The sequence below is a fragment of the Propithecus coquereli genome, unplaced genomic scaffold (assembly GCF_000956105.1).
Source record: "Propithecus coquereli isolate 6110/MARCELLA unplaced genomic scaffold, Pcoq_1.0 Scaffold1, whole genome shotgun sequence".
Lineage (NCBI taxonomy): Eukaryota > Metazoa > Chordata > Mammalia > Primates > Indriidae > Propithecus > Propithecus coquereli.
Window position 1 is genome coordinate 17,785,594 of NW_012133857.1, and position 18,873 is coordinate 17,804,466.

Consider the following 18,873-nt stretch of genomic DNA (forward strand, 5'->3'; position numbering starts at 1 on the left):
CCTTGGGACGTCTCCCCTTCACGTCCTGAGTCCCCTTTCCTCTAACTCTCTTTAGGCCTTGACTACTTATTGAGCAGTGGGCATTTTACAATTTTCTAAACTAGCCTGAGATCTGCTCGTGGGGGTGAGGGGTTGGGGGGGTGAAAGGGGCTATAAAAGAGGGGTCTCCAGCCAGCGAATCGCCCCTGGGCAGCATCCCTCTGTCCTTCCTTTTGTGATCTGCTGTTGTACCAAGTGGCTGCAGACAGATTCCCCTGGCCCATGGGAGAGCACGTGTCCACTGAGCAGGCACCCCAGCTCGGCCCCATGGGCTTTGTGGATCTCAGGGACCCAGCCCATGTGCAGCAGCACTGAGAAGAGCCAGGATATAAGTTGACTATGAATGGAGCTCCCAAGGGGCACTCCCAAACGAAGGAAGGAGCTCCCATGGGGAGTGCCCGGGAATCCAGAGGCAGTTTGCATAGAGGATATTCTATGAAGAGAAGGGGCATTAACCTGAGAATTTGCTCTTCCCATACAACCAGTCTAGAAACACTGGCTACCTAACTACAAAACGTTTTTTTAATTGCTATTTTCTGAGTTATCTGGATAATCTCTGGCTTCTCTCCAATTGCCTTTGCTTGTGTAGACACAGCCCCAGCCTTTCTGCTTCCTGTTTTACAGTCTTCTCTGGTGGCAGATGTTGTTGGGTAGGGGTTGAGAGTGCCAGCTCTGGAGCCTGGGGTTCCAGTCCCTGCCCTGTCACTTTCTAGCTGTGACACCTTGGACAAGTCGTTTAGCCTCTCAGCCAGCACCTCAGAATCCTCTTAACAGAAATAGCATGATGGATCCCGTAGACTTGCAAGGAGAATGAAGTCGGATGGCCTTGGAAATTAGGGAAGTGGTGAGACCGAGCGGTGATATCCATGGACTCACTTGGGTCAGGCACTTACCTGGCACTCAATACCTGCTCTTCTAGAAAAAATAACTCTGAAAACAGAGGTTTTCAAACTCCTGTGGTGTCTAAACTGGACCTCACATGACAAGACCATGTATAGTCTTGATTCATTCCACTTGGGGCGAACACTTTTCACTGAAGAAATATAAATGCATTTGATTACTGGGTAATTCCCCAGACCTCACCAGGGCTGTTTGCAAACTAATAGTCATATACTCCATTTTACTTTTCCAAAAACTTTCAAAATTTTCAACAAACCTGTCTGGTCCCAAGGATTTCAGATGAAGGGTTGTGCATTTTATCTGATGATATCAATAATGGGTGTGCTGAGATTATGCCCCATGAGCATTAAACTCTGTGTCAGCAAGACCTCATCTGTGTTTTTCACAGCTGTAACCCCAGTCCTCAGAACAGTGCCTAGCACTTAGTAGGTGCTCAGTGAAAACCAAGTGAATGGGTGAATGGGCAAAATAATTAATTCAGAGGACGAGGTCAAGGGGAACCAACTAGAAACCCCCTCTGAGCTTTCAATGGGAGGTGGGGGTGGGGGCTGCCCTGGAGAGCCAGGCTCAGTTGTAAGAACTAGTCTCGTTGTGGTGTTGATTGGTTTGGCTGGAAAATGAGCAGACAGTTGGAAGGAGAGAAATCGATGCCTCTCCATCTGTGAAGGTGTGTGCTCGACAGACCCCCACTTTGTGGAACTCCACCTTCCCCCTTGCTAACCGTGTGAGCATTTGGGTGTGTGCCTCAGATTGAGTCATCTGAAGACACACTGGCAAGGCATCGCCGTGCTCCGCTCATTAAAAACGTGTTTGATTCTGCGGAACAAATAAATCAATATTTTTGGCTGCTCTCCCAACAGGGTTATTTCACAAAGCAGAGTGAAAGATAAGGAATTCATGAACGATTGCATCCGTGTGCCGCCTTTCCCAGCGGGAGAAAGCAGGCCCTGTGTTGTTATTCTGGGAAAATCTACCCCCCTTTTATGCCCAGCAAATAATATTTTATGGCCCCGGGTTTATGGTGGTGTTTTAATGATCTGCTGTAGAAAGCGGGTTTTCTCTCCAGTCACTAGAATTTGTCAAGAAGGGCTGGAGGCCATAAAAGAGGGACGGGCCCCAGGGACAAACAGGCTCCATCTTCTGAAATAAACTAATAAAGAGCCCCAAGATGTTTACTTCTTCGCCTCAGAGTCAAGACCAGCAGGGCTGCATGCGTGAGGGGGCCACAGATGGAGCACTAAACAGGACAAAGAGGCCGGAAAGGGGTCCGGGCTTCCTCACCACCACATGGCCACAGTCAAAGTAATACCATCGCATTGTGCTGCCACTGGTCTGTAGGGGACAAAGGCTCCCTTGAGGTTAGAAGACATTTTGGACTCTGGGCTGATTCAAGCAGGTTCCTTGAGAACTCAAGCTTTCCTCGTACCAGGCCTGATCACTGTGCCTTCCCAACTCAGAAGCTCCCTTTCTTTCATAGTTAATGGTGACTTTTTTGGAGGGGGGGTTGCTGAATGGATGCTTTGATTTTGTTTTGTTTGTTTTAAGGGAGTGGAGGGTCAGACAGATGTGAGTTTGAATCCCAGCTCTGCCTGTTGCCGACTCAGTGACCCTACAGCAGTCACTTACCCCTTTGAGCCTTAATTTCCTCACCTGTAAAGTGAGGATATGAAAAAAACACACTAAAGTTGTTCTAACAATTGAGATCACGTACAAAAGACTTTGGTTCAGCACTGCTCGTAGTGATAGCTCAATGAAAGGCTGCTACTGTGATTATTTCTGCACTAGAAATGTCAGTCCCTGAGTCCCCAGGTGGAATCCTGAGAAAAATGAGGAGCGTGAGGAGGGTAGGGGTAGGGGCATGGAAGAGGAGAAAAATGTGGGAGGTGATTATATGATTATCTGCCATGCCTACATGATAGAATTCAATAAGGAAGAGACAGATAAGTGCTGAGATAATGATGACTAATAAGTAATAATAATAATTGCTGCTGACATTTTCTGAGCTCTTACTATGTGCCAGATGCCAGCCCTGGCTAAACTCTTTACATCCATCCATCGCCTTGTTTTGTCCTCACTACTTCAGGAGCTAGATCCTATTATTACCCGCGCTATATGGAGAAAGGGGAAGGTTCAAAGAGGTCACAATTTCGATAAACTCAGGCTGTTCTAGCAGGGCAGGAGTTGCGAATCCTGACAGCTTCTGATTCACTCCACTAAGCACCAGACTTGCATACCACCTGAATCAGCCACACCAGGAAGGCCCGATTCAAGTCCAGTGCAACAGAGCTGTCAGAGATTTGCTCTTATTTCATTAACTGGCTGGCTTTGAAGCCATGACTTCCCCGCCCTCGTCCCCCCCACCACCACCATCAAGAACGACAGCATGCATACTCAGTGATTCACCTTGAATTCTTTCCTCGTATTGGGCAGTGTCCTTGAAATTCCCTGCTCTCATTTGTCAATATTGTGTGTCTAAACCTGTGTATTAGGGCTTTGGAAATCTGATTGCACTATTCTCAAAGATAACTTTTGTTCTCGAACAACCCATTACACAGCCATACTCTCAGGTATGTAATAACAAATTTTTAAGCTGTTGGGCTAAGTTTCATTCTCTGGAAGGGAAATCTAGAAAATCAGAATATTTTTCCAATTTTTCAGACTTAAGCATGCCATGAAACCAGCTGGCAGAAGTATAAGGGCTCATTAGAAAGCAGCTGGCTAATGCTCAGACTTGATTCTAACTAGATTCTAATATAGATTAAATCTCTTGCTTCCAGATAAGAAACAATGAACAGTCCTCTTTTTATGACCACCTGGAAAGCTGACCTGGGGACACATTTGGATGAGGGTTAAAATAAACTTTGCCCAAAGAAGAAAAGCGCATCCTTGAATATAAAGACTACATAAAAATATGAACATCTCTCTTTGTCAATTTCAGCCATGTAAAACAACTTTTTAAATAACTTTTATAAATAAAATTTATTTTGAATTGACAAATAAAAATTGCCCATATTTGTGGTGTACAACATGATGTTTTGATATATGTATACATTTTGGAAAAGCTAAATTAAGCTAATTAACATATCCATTACCTCACATACTTAACATATTTTTGCCATGAGAACATTTAAAATCTGTTCTCTTAGCAATTTTCAAGTATACAATATCTTGTTACTAACTATAGTCACCATATTACACAATAGATCTCTTGAACTTATTCCTCCTGTCTAAGGGAAATTTTTTATCATTTGACCAACATCACCTCAAACTCCCCCTGCCCTTGGTAACCACCATTCTACTCTCTATTTCTATAAGTCTGACTTTTTTACATTTCACTATAAATGAGATCATGTGATATTTGTCTTTCTGTGTCTGGCTTATTTCACTTAACTTAAGGTTCTCTAGGTTCATCCATGTTGTCCCAAATGACAAGATTTTCTTCTTTGTTAAGGCTGAATAGTATTCCATTGTGTATATACTAATATACCACATTTTCTTTATCAAATCACCCATTGATGAACACTTAAGTCGATTCCATACCTCATACTTACTATGTAAATAATGCTTCAATGAACATGGGAATGCAGCTATCTCTTCGATATACTGATTTCTTTTGGATATATACCTAGAAGTGAAATTGCTGGATCATATGGTAGTTCCATTTTTAGTTTTTTGAGGAACTACCATACTGTTTTCCTTAATGGATGTATTAATTTATATTCCCACCAACAGATGTGACACAATTTTTTATAACAAACCAATGATGGAGAAAAATGTTAAGAGAGCAACACAATAGCAACCTTTCTAAATGGAAAGGACGGAGTTCAGCCGTTCAGTAAGTTACTTGGTATTCCTGACACCTAGCTGTACACAAAACACCCAGGAAGCTTATTTCATTTTTTAATTTTTTGAGAATATTCTGACTTATCACAGCAATTTTACATCTTATTGAATTTTCACTTGAGTTACCCTACTATGATTTTTTCTCCTATGCAAATATTCCAACCTCCTTAAAAGGGACCTCAAGTAATTCTAAATAGCAGAATTAAATCCCAAGCCCTTTTAATTTTGTATACTTTGCTGCTATAATCATCAATGCCAAATAAAATGACTCTGTTAAGACTTCCCAAATATCTCTCAATAAATCAATGAATTTTAGATAAAAGCTTTTTTTCTTCTCTACTCAGTTTAATCCTCAATTCAGTGATCTATAAGTGTTCATTAAGGTCAAGTAACAATTCATTGACTTTGAAAAATATGAGAAACACTCCCAGGGTAAAAGATCCCAATGTCACTGAATGTATTTAAAGTAAGTGGTTTTGACTTAAGCAAAGATTTCTACTTAACCCAGAAGAAAAGCAGTCACTCTTTGGAAATACCACAGAATTCAGAAAAATGAAATGAATAATGGCAAAGGATTAAATTTACCTATTCCAGCAGGTACATATATCTACTGAGTATATACAGGAACACGATGGCTCCACTCACAAGTCATTTGCGGACAGCCCCCTTCTGCTCAACCCAGGAGTACGATCTTCCCCCCATGGCCCTCAGTCCTCAGTCATGCAGATATGTCATAACACAGATTAGTTGGTACATAAGCGCCATCCCGCCCCTGTTGTGCAGGCATGCTCAATTCAAGGAGGTTTGGAAATACCTCTTGGCTATTTGAAAATGGGATTTAATCCAGAGGATATCAACATCTATTTCAAAATTCACCAACAGAAAATAAAAACAAATCATAAATTTAGAGAGTCAGTTTATTAGGACTAAATTATAACTACAAAAAATAAATCAAAGAGCAGTTAAAACATATGAAAAGTAATGGCCATAGACATGACTGATAACGCCATGCATTCATTCACTCGTTTGCTCATTCAATGAGTTATTTATAGTCATCTACTGTAGATCATCAACCATTCATTTCACAAGCATTTATGGCACACTCATTCATTCATTCCTCAAATTAGTATTGTATATGCCAGAGCATTTTGGTTTGTCCATTTTAGTCCATAGATACTTACTGAACACTTGCTAAGTGCCAGACTTGAACAGGCTCTAGAAGAAATTCTCAAAGGTATAGGTGAGGTGGGAGCTCCCAAAATATGGTTGTAAACATATCCTGGATGTTATAGCTGCTTGGGCAAAGTCATTGGATCTGTGGCTTCTTAGCCAAGTAGTTCTGGAACAGGGCTAAAAGAGCTTAAAGCCCACGTTCAGCATTGGGGATACCTCTGTGTGCTGCTGGCTAACTCGACACCTTTCCAAAGGGGGTCCAGCAGGAGAGTGGGTCAGTCAACATTAGAAGACAAACACTCCGCAGTTATTGTTGGGGCTTCCAAGCACTGACATCCAATATGACACTCAAAGGACAGAGGCACTCTGGACTCTGGTTTGAGAGAGGGAGAACTTATAACCAAAGCAGTCTCTTTTTTACAACCTTGACTACCCCAAAGAAAATAAAATTTTCCCCACTTCTCTCCCAAAGAGTTCACTCTAGTCTGTGCTGAGAATTTTACATAGATAATATCATTGAACCTAACTGGAATATTAGTAAGGGATATTATTATTCCAATGTTACAGATAAGGAAAGTAAGCTCAAAAATGTGAAACAAGGTCACATAGGCAGAATTTAAATGAGCTCTGTAAATCAATCCTGATTTCTAAGGACAAAAGCAGTGGGAAGAAGTAAAAAAAGAGGAGAAACAAAGGGAAGAAAGCAGAGGAGAGAGATGGGAGGGATGACATGAGAGGTGGGAAGGACAGAAGGAAGGGGTGGAGAAGGGAATCAGAGAGAAAGAAAGGTGCCAAGACAATTCTCCTAGAAGAGTACTGACAAAGCATTGCATTTGCTCTCTACTCTTTGTCTACAGAGCTTGAGCCTGCAGGATATCAAATACCGTACTTGTGTTTAAATCAAAATTATAATCATTTACATGTTGCCATGCACTTGATGAAGTGTTCACTGGCCAAAATTAGATTGCCTCTCTGTTTTGTTTTGCACCCAGATGTGCAGTCTCACAATAGTACATTCTTCACTGTGCTTTCAGGCATATTCCTCACGTGACATCTGTCACCATTCCGGATGGAGTTTTCATTTGGGCCTCAGCACCATGTCTATTCCTTTGAACAGTATCACCCAAGTCAGGGACTTGATTCCCAGATAGCTCATCTATTCCTTCCTTTTTGGCAAACTTCCCCAGATTATCAACCATGTGCCAGGAATTACGCTAAGCATTGGGGATGCAGAAATAAATGAGCCACAGCTATTGCTCTTGAGGGCTTACAATAAAGCAAGGTATCCAAGCACATGCAATAAAGATGATAAGAGTAATACTATTGATGCTACACAATGAAGTATGTGAGACACAGCAAAGAGGAAAAGCAGAGCCACTGCTAAAGAAAGAAGGCAAAGGATTACGTCAGCTGTGGAGACAGGGCATCGAGTCTGGACACCTGTCCAGCACCAATTCCTCCTTCCCCTGTTAAGAGCACCTGATTCTCCTTTGAGGACTCACCTATACTCTCCTTCCAGGTTAGAGGATTTGGCGGGGCTAGCTCTACCCGCTGACTCAAGGGGCATGTGACTCAGGTCTGGCCCATCTGAAAAGACTCATGTAACACAGACTAACAGAGCTAGTCCATGCAGGGAAGACAGTCTATGAGACAGAACACTCTGGCCCACGTGATGGATGATGCAGTCTGTGACATACCTACATCTACAGGACATCTGGCTTTGACGTACTGGGGACTGTAAGTGGGAAAGCCAGCAACTGTCTTTTAAAAATGGACCTGAATTTTGTGGTCTTCCTGATGCTATTTCATTTGGAAACATAAATTAAATGGTTTAAGTAAACTAAATCCATTAGGGTTTGGTCTTTTAAGACTTTGGGTCTTAAAATCTAAATTCTCACAGGGGAGAAAGAAGGGCTTGAGATTCCCCATACTCATTAGGAATAAAATCTAAAATAACTAGCTTCTCTATGTGGATTCAGCAATTAATTTCACACACACAAAAAATACTTATTGCAAGCCTCCTATGTACCAGGCAAGGATAGAGATCTGTGCAAAAATTAGATATGCACTCATACATTCATTCATTCGTTCATTCAATTGTTATAGGCAAAAACTTGTATAAATGTACACAGTACATACGACAAGGTATGAGCTCAATGGCAGCACGTTCTAGGAGAGAGCTCTCCTTAGAGAGTAAATTGGTAACTCCAGAATGTAAACATTAACATGTTAAACTCCTATTACGTATCTAAACATCCTCTTTTTATTATTTTTGTTGAAAATGGAAAATCTAGTCGTTTTTTCCTCAGTAAATAGAGTCTGGTAAACCCAGTTGCCACGATCTTCAAAAATGATACAGGGGTCAGAGCTACACTATCCAGTACGATGGTCCTGAACCACACACGGCTGTTGAGCACTGGGAGTGTGTGGCTAGTGCACATTTAGACGGGCTGTATGTGTAAAATATAAACTAGCTTTCACAGATGGTACCAAAAAAAAGATTGTAAAATATCTCATTAACAATTTTTATATTGATTATGTGTTGAAATACTATTTTGGATGTATGAAAGGAAATATATTATTGAAATTAATTTCTCTTGCTTCTTTTTCCTTTCTTAAAAAATATGACTACTAGCAAATGTAAAATTACATCCATGGCATGCATTATTTTCTACTGGACAGCATGGGATTAGGACAGCACGCTGGAGCCAGAGTGAGGGTTAAAACCCAGTTTCTCTATCTAATAACCGTGTGGCACTACATAAATGACTTAAAGTCACCCGACTTTGGTTTCCCCTTCTGTAAAAGGGATCACTAATAGTACGCACTTCACTGAGCTGTTGTGACTACGCAGTGAGAAGATATATTCAGTGTTTAGCATGATGTTTGGCATGTAGTTTGTCCTTAGTAAATGTCACTCTTCGGAGCTGCTCTGCAGCGTTGCACCTGGAAAGGCACGAGATTGGGCTAAATCAGTGATGACAGAAAAATGTACTCCGGGAATCTGCATAAATCCCTGACACAAAGTTGTCTGCTTTTGATTTGCCATTGTCCTAAATCCAAAGTGCTCACCAAATGAAGTTATTATGAATGGATGGCTGTGCTAGGTTCTGGTTAAGCACAAGCACCAGTGAGTTAAGTTTTGGTTAACTAAGGACAAGTACTCATTATAATTCTTCATGTCACTGGAGAATAAATGCAGTTACCATGACACCTACTATTCAAGTGGATAATATTTCCCGACAGCTTTTCATGTGTTGGACATCGTGCGAAGTATAAAGGTAGTACAGGAATCCTGAGCGATTTGCTCGGGGTCACCCAGCCAGGAAGTGGCAGAGACAGGGCTCAAGTCTGTTTGACCCCAAAAGTCTATGAATTACGGAGTTAATTCCCTGTGGCCATGAAATCGTACTTACTTCCTCAGAGCTCCACGTTGTGTTTAGACAGAAGAGAAAGCTTGGTTTACCACAGGAGTTCCAGACTGTTGCACCAACAAAGAGAATTAGAGATTTCATAGTGATGAAAAGCTCTGCCTTCAAAAGGGGCCCTTCCTTGGATATAAGGAAGCAGAGAACATTTGTCTGTAATAACGCCTCCATTAAAGGCAGCCCTTCCCACCTATGGCCCTAAAACATTACCAACCAGAATCGTAAAGGAGGTGGAACGTTTTCTCTCTTGAGAATTTTCCAGGATTTTACAAACATGACCCCATTAATCCACTCAATACCCGGATGAGATAGGTAGTTGGAAGTTATTATTATTCTCATTTTCAAGATAGAAAATCTGAAGCCAAGAGAGATTAGGCAATTAGTCCGAGGTCAAATGGTGAGCCACAGACAGACCTGGGAATGAAACAATTATCTTCTGAAATTCCAATCAAACGCACAAACTGATTGGCTAGCTACCACCATGTGATAATATCCAGTTATACGCCCTTAGCATGAAACAACTGGCCTTAAATGAAATTTCTGCAGCTGCATCTGAGTAGATTTATACGCATTGGTTTACTATCAATGTCCAAACCGACATTAGATTTTTCCAAAGTGCTGGCTGAAAAAAAATAAAGCTCCTTGTTTCTTGCTCCAAATGTGGTATTCATTTTACCTAGCTCTGTTACATTTAATCATACCTACGAACACAGTTTTGGAGGATAAAGGGAGGATTGTTCTAAGAAGAAGTGCTGTTTGTGTGTTCTTTTCTTTAGATAATTTGTAGAACATAAAAAGATTTAAGGAGCATCTTGTAATTTCTCTGATGTTGAGACTGAGAAAAGATGAACATAAACTCTCTTTAAATTCTACAAAATCTGGAATCCAATTACTCACCTTTGAGCTCACCATCACTCTTTAGTCAAATACCCTTTACTCCTTTCAGCTGTATACTTTTGACAGTAGGTGAAGTTGCATGATCTAAAGTCATGGGTTAGGAAAAGAGAAGACTTCCAGGTGAGCCAGGAGAAATCTGTACTTTGAGCTAACAATTCCAAGGGCATACGCACAGAAAATTGGTCTACTGGAGAAAATTCTGCTAATGATCTCTCTTGTCCAATTTTTCAAAAGGCCCTGCCCCTCCAAATACCTGGAGCAAATTCTTATTCCTTTCTGCCTACTTCAGTCATTGATGATTTAAAATCAACTACTCTGTTATCTATTTTGATGGGTTTGGGGCAAAGTAAGATTTCAGTGAAACTTTTATTCTCAGAAGGAAAATAATGCCCCATTTCATTAACTTGTTGGGAGGACATCGACACTTTTACAGATGGCCACATGTCATGCTATGAGCTTGTTCTTTAAGAATTCACAGTGGCCACTTTTGGATTTGTTGAATTTCAGTTTCTTTGAGCAGCCAAATCAGACTCTTGTAGAAATTCTTTTCCCGTGATTTCATGATTTCTGGAAGAACAGGAGATTTGGGACTGGTTGCCCTAAGAAATTCCAGTTCTGTCCCATATCACTGCTCAATCTGCTCAACCTGTTCTCCACCCCCTTGGTCCTGTTCCGATGCGGTCAGCTCCTTCCAGAAACACCAAACCTACTGCAGGAATGATATCTTGCTAACACACTGACCCTGCAAGGGAAAAAAAATAAAAATAAAAGCTTATCGATTTTCTTCTTTCTAAAAATCAAACACTTTGGAGGAATCCAAAGGCAAGACAATTCATTCCCTGCAACCTACTTCCACCTCCTTTCTTGCAAACTGAAAACGTTATGCTCAGAAACCAGAGCATAATCAACTAGCGTTTGGGGCCCAAATTCAACACCTTGCAAAGGATTAGCTTGAGTATCTCCAAATGGAGTTATGGCATATTAATATTTCCAAAAGTCCTAGTATGTTGCTTGGGATATTTCCATAGAAGTCACTAAGCTACCTTGTTTGAAGGATTTTGAACAGCATCATGCCATAAAATCAACTAAGAAAGGCAACCGTGTTGCAAAAGGAGCATTAAAAACCAAAGCCAGGGATTTGGGCCACAGGCAAAGGTACTGATTCCCAACCAACTCATGGCTAATCCGAACACCTTAATTCACCTTACAGCTGTGTGAATATGCAGCATTTGGGTGGGAAAGAGGAAATGGTCCTATCCAAACCAAAGGCTTCTGGTAGTGCTTATGCCGCACCAACATTAGACCTTCTTGTTTTTCTAACCAGACACACATTTATCATACAAGTTGGGCAGGTCTTTCCTGAATATGTAAAATCTGGTGTTTTATTGTCCAAAACCCTTGCTCTCGACTTGAGTTCATGTGCTTTGTGGAAGTACAAGTGGTAATTACACAAGTCTTTCCTTCCCTGTCATTGGCAACAGTAACCAGGGAAATTTACAGCCCCCAATATCCAGATCTGGAAACTGGTTATTAAACGTGGTGGAGAAAAACCCTGACGTGGCAAACGGGATCTGAACAGGGACCAGCTCGGCAGCAGTTCTTGTGAGAGAATCGCTGGGAGGGAGCAAGTGATCGTCAATTTCATTAAATATTTTTATATTTATGATATTGCTATTGCTGATAATAGCACTAATCACTTCCATTTGCTCAGTATCTAATGTGGCTGGCATTGTGTTGAATGACCATTTGATCCTTGCTAAAAAAAAAATCCTGAACCTTCTGGGACTATAATTGCAGGATGAGGAAACAAACACAGAGAGACTGAGAGACCACCCTTGGGTTACTTGTTTGGCATATTTTGGAGTCAGGATTTCAGCAGGGGCTATAAATGCAAATACACTCAGAGGTCAGGCAGGGCGCACACCGGGGTGAAGTTGGCCAGGTGCAACATTTCAGGGGGAAGCGGGGACAACAGAGAAATGGCAAGTATATCTAACACTTTCCCAAGCTCCCATACTGTGCTGGCCAAACAACAAATAGCTGAAGCCTAAATTTCTTCCAAAGGCCTTAGTTTTCCAACTTCTGTGATTTGAAACTGAATTAATGCTTAGTGGCATTAAAAATTTTTTAGGGTAAACATTTTAAATGAGATATAACATGCAGAAAAGTATACAAATCATAACCCTATCTCTTGATGAATTTTTCACAAACTTCATGTGACCATGTAACTAATTTCTAGGTTAAGAATCTCGACTCCTAGCCCCATAGATTAATTTTGTCTTTTTCCGAACAGAATCACGCAGTATGTCACCTTTTGTATTATACGTCTGCTTTCACCTAGCATTATGTGAGATTTGAACATGTGGTGGCAGGGAGCAATGATTCCTTCTGAAGAGCTTTTCTTCTCAAATCTATTGCTTGATACATTCACCTGAATATCTTATCTGAGCACCTAAGGAGGTCAGAAGTACTGATGCCTGGAGACTGTGGGCTTAGAAGAAATACAAGAAGTTGGTGGGTAGCAGGGTTAGATCCCTAGATGAACTAAGGTTCGTCTAGGCTCCCTTTTCACGTATGGCTTGACTTCCATTGGGATACACAGCCTGACAGTGTGGCAGTCCATTCCCTTGTAATATGGGTCAACTGTGGCAGTCAGTGATGAAACGACCAGTTCTAGCAGGTCCTGTAAGTTGGAGACCAAATGCAATGTGAAAACGCCGCTGGGTGAACACAAGTGACATTCAGATCGCAGCTTCTCATGTGTCACCTGTCTGACCTGGGGCCCAACATATGCCCTAAGCAGAGGGGCTCGCTGAGCACTGGATTCAAAGCCTGGCTCCACCACTTACTATCTGGGGGACCCTGAGTGAGGCATGCAAGCTCCTCGGGCCTCATTTTCCTTGTCTGTAAAGTGAGGATAATGATAGTTCCTGCCTCATGGGATTACCGTGAGAATAAATGAGTTCGTGTAAGTATAGCATTTAGCACAGTTCTGGCACCAAATAAGTGCTCTATAATTTCATGCTGTTCCTGGTCATCTCTGTGGGCCTCCACTTCCTCCACTGTAAAATGTGGCTCATGACAGAACCTACCTCATGGAACTGTTGTCAGGAATAAACAGAAGTAATGCAGAGAAGTCCTTGGCACCACGGCCTGGCTCCTAGCAAATGCTTGGTAATGTTCAGTAATTTATTATCTGTGTTTACTAACTATTAATATTAGTATGATTATTATGCATCAGCAATTCTAAGAATTAGAATGTCTCTCCAATCTTTTGTAAGAGTAGTTTACAGTGTGTGGGCTGGTACCTTTCTTACCAAAAAGACTCGTTTGTGGGTAAAGAAGCAGAGGTTGGCCAGGTGCAGTGGCTCATGCCTGTAATTCCAGCACTTTGGGAGCCAGAGCTGGGAGGATTTCTTGAGTCCAGGAGTTTGAGACAAGCCTGAGAAACATAGCAAGACTGTCTATATAAAAAATAAAAAATTAGCCAGGCATGGTGACATGCACCTGTAGTCCCAGCTACTTGGGAGTCTGAGGCAGGAGGGTGGCTTGAGCTCAGGAGTTCCAGCCAGGGCAACAGAGCGGGACCCTGTCTCTATTTAAAAAAAGAAAAGAAAGGAAAAGAAATAAAAGCAGCCTAGGTTCCATCTGGCCAGTTGGGTTTACATAACCAGGCCTGAATACAAACCACTGCTTAGGAAGTTCTATGATGTAAGAAATTCTCGTGCAACAAAAGTTCTCTTTCTACAAACAGGCACTAGAATGAAAAGGGAAAACAATTTTTGAGGTCCCCCAAAAGTACCTGACTGTGAGGGTATTTCACATCTGGTGACTTTGAACCCATAAATTACAGAAGCCGCATGATATTTCCTCCATGCTGTCAAGGGTTAGCTGGAGAGAGATTTGTCCCTTCCTCTCCTTCCCAAAGAGCATTCAGGGACACATATTCCTGTTTCAGAGCTCTTGGATTGCCAAGAACTTACCATGTATGTTTAGATCAGTCACTTGACTGGGCCTCAGTTTCCCCAACTGGTAAAATGAGGGCGTTGGATTACATGACATCTAACATATTAATACTTTCTATCTCTGACAATCACTCATTGACTTTAATCATGGTAAGAATTGGAAATTCATTCCCTGGAATATAATTCAAAGCTTTAAGAGAACCAGGAGCTGGTTTTGTAGGCTCAAAAAGGACCTCTAGCAAGGAGGCTCTTCCTTGCGACCCACAGGTAGGCTGCGAAGGCTGGGGAGCCCTCGTGGGGACCATTGTACATGCATCCAAGTGGTGGCAGGGCTAACTATTATTTTTACTTGCCCAGTTCTCTCGTCTCTCTCTCTCTTCTAGAATAGAATCAATTTTTCCCTATTGGAAGCTGCCCTTCCCATGACCAACGAGGCTGTCAATCACATGGCCTCATCCTCTCAACTCCCTTGGAAAAGGTAATTGGATGCACAATCCAAAACAACTGGTAAGTGTCTCTTTAGGGGACAGATGTGGATGCTGGGAGAGAGGGTTTCTCCTCTAAAAACCAGAAATACTCAAACCTTCTGGGATCCACCTTTGCCACCAAGTAGAGAGAGCTCAGCAGAGAGGAGAGCCAACTCAGTGGAAAGTGCAGAGGAAAACAGGGAGAGGAGGGGGAAGGGAAAAGGAAAAAAGGGAGAGAGGGAGGAAGAGAGGGAGGGACAAGGAGAGATGGAGAAAGGGGAAGAGAATGACAGAGAAAGAAAAGTAAAACGGGAAGGGAACAAGGGAGGGAAAGAAGAAGGGAGATACCACCAACGACTCAAATTTCCCAATTTCAATCTCTAGGTCGAGCCATACATAAAGAAAGATTTATGTCTTGGCCTTTCCAGTTAAGTGAGCCAGTAACTTCCCTTTCTTCTTTCTTTTTTCTTCAAGTCCATAGGGATCCATGACCCCCAAAATATTAGAAACCACCACAATTGGAGCATTTATTGGAGATAGAATGAACTCACTTCAGAAAGAAACAAGGTTTATTTGATGAATATAAATAAGGCTGTCAGCACAAAGTACTTCTCATACACATGATAACAAATTTATGAACTGTACATACCATGTACATTGTTCTTCTACTAGACACGAGGTTACAATGACTGGCTAATACATGCCCACTGGTAGTTTCAAGGGTTCCTTAGTTTTATTTATTTTTTTTTCATATCGATGTCCATAGTCACACGGTCAATATCACAACCCACATGCCACTCACTTGAAGAAATGGTACAAGAAGCACTATCAAACGAGGGTCTCGGGGAATTAGATACACTGACCCCCAGCAGCATTCAATCGCCACTCTACACAAAAACATCGCAGATAGAGCTTATGTCAACACATTTGAGGTCTCGTCATAAACACTGTTTAAAAAGTAAATTGAAACCCACTTTCAAATGAAAGTTGACACGCTGTTAACGTGCATACTGGATACACAAAAATCATTAGATACAAAATTGAGACTGTACATCAAAATCAAATGGGGTATAAAGTACAAGCCTGCTTTTGCACAAAATAAGACCAACTTCTCCTAAATGTTAGCCTGAACTTTTTTTTTTCAACTACATTATGATTAGAAGGAAACCTGCTAAAGTTTGTGTAAAGGAAATATCCTCCTGACATCACAGTGTTTGTTGTAAACCCAAAGACTATTTTTAATAGGTGAAAGGGATATTTTTTGGTAACCCCTAAACATCAGAGAATATCACATAAAATGGAAAAAGATGCTATGTTAGATAGAATTTAATTTTTAAGGGACCAAACCATATGCTCCCATAAAGGTATGATCAATCATACTTTTAACCAACAAAAGCAGGGCAAAAAATGATCCCCCAAACAATAGCTGTGACAAAATTGGCACGTATGTAGAAACAGCTAACTATACATGGTTGGTTATTTTCTCTGTTTCAAGGACCCTATTTTCCCTACTGAATTTCCTACTTCCTACTTCAAGTATTCAGTTGCAGAGTTCAGGTCAGGACCTGGTTTAGGAGGCAGTGAGGACCACTCCTTTGAGGACATCCAAACTGTTCATGGGATGCATTTGTGGCCTGGGTTTTCAGTGGGATGTTGTGTCAAAATGTGCTAAACGAGCTTGCAAAGAACTCTGCTCACTTCTCCAACCAAGACCTAGATCCCTTAGATAGTTAAAGGACAAACTTTTAAAACGTGAATGTATATGGATTGTTTATGCAACACGTACGTAAGCTTTACATAGTTCGTTATACTTACTGACGACAAGAACAAAGCCAGAAGCGAGAAACCTGCTTGAATATACTACTCCTAATGCACCAAGAATGAATGGTGCAACTCAGAGACAGTTTCATCTTCCTCGACAAATAAGGAATCTGTCTTTTAAATATCTCTATGGCTCACGAGAGAGGTCCAGAGTTAATTGCACCAACATTTTAAAAAGTAATAATAACTAAATCCAATGCAAGACTTCAGGAATATATGTTTAGAATCCTTTCCACAGCAGCAAAGAAAGACAACTATATTTATTAAGGCCACTCATGCTTAAATTCACTGTTTGTTCTTTAAAAATGCAGGTTTTCATCTCCCACTTGCATACACATGGAAGAGTTTCTCCCATTGACAAGAAAATGGATCAATACGAGAGTTGCACGTGTTTGCCAGACTCAGTTGTGAGTTTTATGAAGTTATAACAACTTTTTTTTTTTAATATTCCGAAGAAGCAGTAGGAGTTTAATTCTCCTTAGTACCATGTCACTGTATGTAAAAGACCTCAAAATTCGGTCTCTTTCCCTGGCATGTGCTTTAAATAATGACTCTGTATCCACATACATGTTGTGTAGAGCTATATACAGGTACACAGCTTTTGTGATTGTTCCTCATTCATCAATGTTTTCATGTTTGATGCTGAAAATGCTTTGGAATCCATGTTGCAGACATTTAAAAAAAAATGAGAAATGACCCTTCATTTACAGAAGATCTAAGCTTACACTGTTTGCACAGCATTTGGATCTTGAAATGTGAATGAGTCCCAGCTTCTTCACGGAGACCTGCATGTATGGGGAATGGTAAGAGTCCGAGGCTCGGTCACATCTGGGCTGTGGGAATGTATGGAACACGTGGAACACAGATATGCAGGTGCCTCAGGCTTTTGCCACTCCCCAGTACATGACCAGGGTAGATAAAATTATGAATGATTAAGTTAGATGTGCCACGCATTGTCAGAGACACACACCATGTTCTCATAAGGCGATTTCTTGGCAAGTATTAGTGGTTTAAAAAATTGATTTCATTTCCAACCTGGCCCAGAGGTAACTACTGCTTACACCATCAAAATGCGGTTCTTCAAACAGCAGCTTAAAGAAATAGAGGAGGGTAAAGGCTCACAAGTTTTGGTGTTTTGGTTTCTTTGTCAAACACTCCATGCATCATGGTACACAAACACTACCAACACCACTCACTCACAGCAAACTGACACTTTTTGATAATCTAATGCATTAGGAATGACCACTTAGACTGAACCAGCAGAATAACTGGAGATGAGGCTAGTTGCCCAACAGAAGCTGAATCCATAGTTAAAATCCCACGGAGTTTGAATTTATCAGATGATATTTAAGTAACATAAATAAAATGCTATCCAGTAGTGATATTCAGAAAAGATGATCACATTTTGAATGCCCAAATCCCAACAAAAATGGAAGATCTGTCATTTTTCTCCTCCTCTGCATTCTTCCTTTCCAACATATCTGAATCCATGAGGAATGACAGGAGGTGATTGAAGCAAATAACAAGTAGAACAGAATCCCGCTCAATAATGAAAGTGAAAACTCCCCTTCAGCGCCGCTGAGCCGCTCCAGGTGGTGGTGGACAGTGATGTGAGCCGCACTGCAATAGATTATCAGAATATTGCTGCAGAGCTGCATTTTCTCTTTAGTCAGCCCTTCTGATAGCTGCAACAAGAAAGCACATAGTTTAGCAGGGAAAGAAACCGGCAACACTATCTGAGATCATCCTGGCAGAAGCCCTCCCACTCCTTACCCCTGCACCGGCCTCACGCCACCACTGTCACTGATTGGGATTGGGTGGGAGTGGGGAGGGGACAATGAGGAGAAGCACAGAGGAAGGACAAAGTTAACAGAAAGTTAATTATGTCCTGCAAGTGCATACGCGAAGAGGCCTTTTTCAAAATATGTCTCGTCTATCTATAAATGTCTCTTGATACACGAAAGGAAATTGAAGGGAAATATGCGAAAATATTCCATGATTACTTCCACGTAATCAGATTATGTGTCAATTTTTTTTCTCCATACTTTTCTACCATAACTACCGTTTTTAAATTATTCTTTAATTTGACTTTATTATAGAAGTTAGAGAATTAAAGATGATCAAGACAGCAGAAAACTTAACATTCATTTAAAAACCATCTAAGAGCAACAATTTAAAAGAATACTGGACCCAGCAATTCCAATCCTAGGTATATACCCTAAAAAACTGAAAACAGGAACTCAAATACTTGTACACAAATATCCATAGCACCATTATTCACAATTAGCCAAAAGTGCCCATCAACAGATGACTGGATAAACAAAATGTGGTATATACATA

General features: G+C 41.1%; 1 protein-coding gene across 2 annotated transcripts in view; it reads right to left on the reverse strand.

The window, feature by feature from the left end:
* Nucleotides 1–15,263: 15,263 nt before the first annotated feature.
* ERC2 (ELKS/RAB6-interacting/CAST family member 2) overlaps nucleotides 15,264–18,873 on the reverse strand; it is an 894,383-nt gene continuing 890,773 nt past the window's right edge. For both annotated transcript variants that reach the window (XM_012646861.1, XM_012646788.1), the window contains one exon: nucleotides 15,264–18,218. The gene's annotated coding sequence lies outside the window, so the exon portion shown is untranslated. The remainder of the gene's footprint in view (nucleotides 18,219–18,873) is intronic.